Raw genomic sequence first — 4,204 nt, 5'->3', positions numbered from 1 at the left:
CCAGAAGGGAGTCTTCTGAGTTCTGTTAATGCTCTCTTTCTTCATCTGGTTACAGGGGTTGGCCAATCTGTGAACGTTCCTCAAATTTATGATATGTGTACTTTTTTGCATGTATGTTACATTTCCATAAAATGTTTTAAAAATATTCTTCTCCATCTCCTGATGACTTAATGGAGAAAAATTTCAGCTTGGGTCTGGCTTGCATTTAATACTTCTCTGGCTCGGGCCTTCCCTGGTGGCACAGTGGTTAAGAATCCACCTGCCAATGCAGGGGACACAGGTTTGAGCCCTGGTCTGGGAAGATCCCACGTGCCGCAGAGGAACTAAGCCCGTGTGCCACAACTACTGAGCCTACGTGCCACAACTACTGAGGCCCGCGTGCCTAGAGCCCATGCTCCGCAGCAAAGAGAGGCCACTGCAATGAGAAGCCCGTGCTCGCTGCGGCTTGTGAAAGCCCACACGCAGCAGTGAAGACCCAATGCAGACAAAAATTTAAAAAAAAACAACAACAAAACTTCTCTGGCTCATCTTTTGTTAACCAGAAGAGTATATCAGCTTCAGAGGCTGCAGTAAGCAACAGTATCCAACTTGAACTGAATAACGTTTCTTTCTTTTTTTTTTAAAATTAATTTATTTATTTTTGGCTGTGTTGGGTCTTAATTGCGGTGTGCATGCTTCTCACTGCTGTGGCTTCTCTTGTGAAGCATGGGCTCTAGGAGCGCGGGCTTCAGTGGTTGTGGCACGTGGGCTCACTAGTTGTGGCACATGGGCTTAGTTGCTCTGTGGCATGTGGGATCTTCCCAGACCAGGGCTCGAACCCGTGTCCCCTGCATTGGCAGGTGGATTTTTTTTTTTTTTTTTTTTTTTGTGGTACGCGGGTCTCTCACCCTTGTGGCCTCTCCCGTTGCGGAGCACAGGCTCCGGACGCACAGGCTCAGCGGCCATGGCTCAAGGGCCCAGCCGCTCCGCGGCATGTGGGATCTTCCCGGACCGGGGCACGAACCCGTGTCCCCTGCATCGGCAGGCGGACTCTCAACCACTGCGCCACCAGGGAAGCCCAATAACGTTGTTTTGTTTTCATTTTGCTTATTTTTATTGTTGCTATCTATACATGGCCATCAATACTGCCTTTCCATTCATGGTAGTGATATAAAATTAAAAAAAATAGCTTTAAGTAAAAAAGGAAAAAAAAGCAAATTGACTTACATTAAAAAAATATTATGTAAATGATAGTACATGTGGTACTTAGTTATGGTAAACCTTGTGAGGGTGGAGTCTGTGAAACACTTTTCAAATGGAAAAAGCAGGGATTAGGGGGAGGGGAGAAAAATAGTTTCAACCTGTCCCCATCTCTCAACGAGTCCTTACTGCTTAGCGTCCGGCACAGACAGGGCTCTCAGGCCAAAGGACATCACAGAAGAATTCATGAGAAACGTAAAGGAAGGTATGCTCCAGGAATGGTGGGCAAAGCAGGGGGCTAAAAGCTGAGAACCTGGGTTCATTCAAGATTTATCCAGCCTCTCTGTACCAGGCACTGTTCTAGGCCCTGGGCCTGCAGTGATGAACAAAACGGTGGAGTCTCAGGCCAGCCGGTAACCCGCGTGTGGTCTTGGTCAAGCCCCTCCTCTTCCTGAGACTTCAATCCGTTGAGGATGTTCTGTGATTGAAGCCTCAGCAACTGCTCTGGCCTTTCTGGAGCAGAACGATGAACCTCAGAGTGGTTAGGAAAGGACTCGAAAAAGATGCGGCTGTTGGTGGTGAGCGGATGTGTGTACACGGGGGGGAGGGTTACTCTTAACCAGGGAATGAAGGCAAAAGAATTGGTGTAGGATCTTCAGACTCATTAGAAAGAAAAATCTCATCGAGCACTTGGCATTTGTCAAGTTAGCCTTACTTTGCCTGCTCATCTCCTTGGCTCTTGGCTTAGGAGAAGAACCTTAGGATCAAGAACCTTAAAGGAGATGGAAGGAGAATGCATCTCAAAAGGTAAGTGAGGAGCTGAACGAATGAATGAACGAGTGAATGAATGAATGAGTGAATGAATGAATGCCTCTCCTATCCTCTCAGTAGATTCATGATTCATCCCTACCTTTCATCCCCAGCTGCTGGGCATTGCAATGGTGACCGAGATCGGTGCCCTGTGAGGGGTATTTCTAGAGATAGTACTTTTCATTCATTCACTAATTCATTCATTCAACACATTTATTGAGTGCCTACTAGGTGCCAGGCACTATATTTTAGACCTGTTTCCTGTCCAATCTGGCAGCTACTTGCCACATACGGCTATTGAGTATTTGAATTTTGGCTAGTTCAAACTGAAATGTGCTGTAAGCATAAAATACACCTCAGAGCTCGAGGATTTAGTACTAAAAAAAGGAGTGTTAAATCTCTCACTAATAATTTTTAATGTTGACTACACCTTGAAATGATACTTTGAACAAATTAAGTTAAATAAAGTATACATGAACAAATTAAGTTAAATAAAGTATATATTAAAATGGGTTTCATCTATTTCTTTTTACTATATTTTAAAGTGACTACTAGAAAATTGAAAATTTCCCATGTGCTCACGTTTGTGGTTTGCAATAGATTTTTATTGGACAGCATCACGCTAGAGTATCTCTACTCTGGATGCTCAGACTCTAGTGGGTGAGACCAACAGAAACAAATGTTACTGAGCTGGCCCAGTATGCCAGGGCACACAGAGGAGGAGTGACCGGCTGCCTCCTCATGCCTGTCTCTTAGTTCTGTCAGATCTGCACTAGACACAGCTCTAGTGATTTCCAGAAGTCCAGCTCTGTCTCTTTCACTCCTCTGCCCAAATATGGATGCTGCACCCCCCTGCTCAATTAAATGAAGCCAAATCTCCACACAAGTCAACTGGATTTCCTGCCGGTCCTCCCCCTGCCCCCAAGCCTCCGCTGGCCAAAGTGGACTTCCTCTCTCCAATCTCGCTTTCCCATTTCCAGGTACTTGACTTAGCTGGTCCCTCTGCTCAGGATGCCCTTGCTATGCCTGCATTTCCCCTGGTAGAATTCCAAGCTTCAATTTCAATTCTGACCTACCCGTGCAATGCCCATCACCTTACCATCTAAATATTTCTCCTCCTCAAAGCCTCTGACAACCAGTTATTTGTTCATTTCACCAAACTCTCACCCATAACATTGTTAGTTCCTTAAGATCAGGAACTTGCCTTCCTGGGGCATCTAGCTCACCTTCAGGGCCAGGTGGCCACTTGGTAAGTTGCTGTTCAGTAGAATCAAATGGCTCTCAGTTTTAAATTTAGAAAGAGCTGGAGTGGAGGGCCCTGGTGGGGGAAGGGTGGCACGGAGGTGTTGAGAAATTATACTTGGGCTGGAGGTAGATTCATGGTCCAACCCCCACCAAGAGAGTCTCTTTGACAAGGAGCTTTGTTAGGGTCACAGGAGGTGGGTGATGATTAAAGTGGGGTCCAGCCTGGAATTTCCTGGGGTTGGGGACAGCTTGGATCAAAGAATCAATCTGAACAATGAAGGGAGGCCATTCTTGTCCATCTGCATTTATTGGAGAGAGCTCTAAATGACCTTACCCCAGGACATTCTCCTACACCTGGAAAGCTGATCTGATGTAAGACCCCCTGAAGCAGGGTGTTCTGTCCTGCAGCAAATGCCTCGAGATCTGTGGGTGGAGGCCCAGGTCCCCAAGGGACTATTTGTGGGGGGAGGTGGAGCAGAGCAGGCGGAGAGGAAGGGAGGCTTCTTAGTGTCCAGAAATTGCGTTTCAGCTACTTATATGTTACCAAATGCTTGAAGGGTTGGGAAACTGAAATGGTCCCTAAGAGGGGCTGTTCGGGGTAGGCTGATCTAGGGGATGTGAACAGCCTTCTGATTCCTAAGTCACTGTCCCAAGCAACACGACAGCAGTGGGACCCGAGGATGGAGGGAATTGCTGGGAGGGGACTGAAATCTACTTGAAGGTCATGTCTGCCGTCCTTTGCATTCCCTCCAGCAGTGAGCCCAGCGCCGGCCACATGTGAGGCGCGCAAACGAAGCCTTTCCGAATTGAACCGAAAACAGGAGACAAAAGCACCCACTCTTGTCCACTCCCGCGCCAATCTTACCCAAACCCCCAAGTTATTCTCATCCTCCAGGAGTCAGGGAGCCCGGGGTAGAAGGGTGTGGAGGGAGAGAGGCCAGGGGGTGTAGGGGACCCACGCAGCATGCAA

Source organism: Delphinapterus leucas, chromosome 8 (genome assembly GCF_059928025.1).
Source record: "Delphinapterus leucas isolate spDelLeu-1000000601 "Yukka" chromosome 8, BTC_Dleu_Yukka2, whole genome shotgun sequence".
Lineage (NCBI taxonomy): Eukaryota > Metazoa > Chordata > Mammalia > Artiodactyla > Monodontidae > Delphinapterus > Delphinapterus leucas.
The sequence above is the reverse complement of the archived record's forward strand: the minus strand, read 5'-3'. Positions refer to the sequence as shown.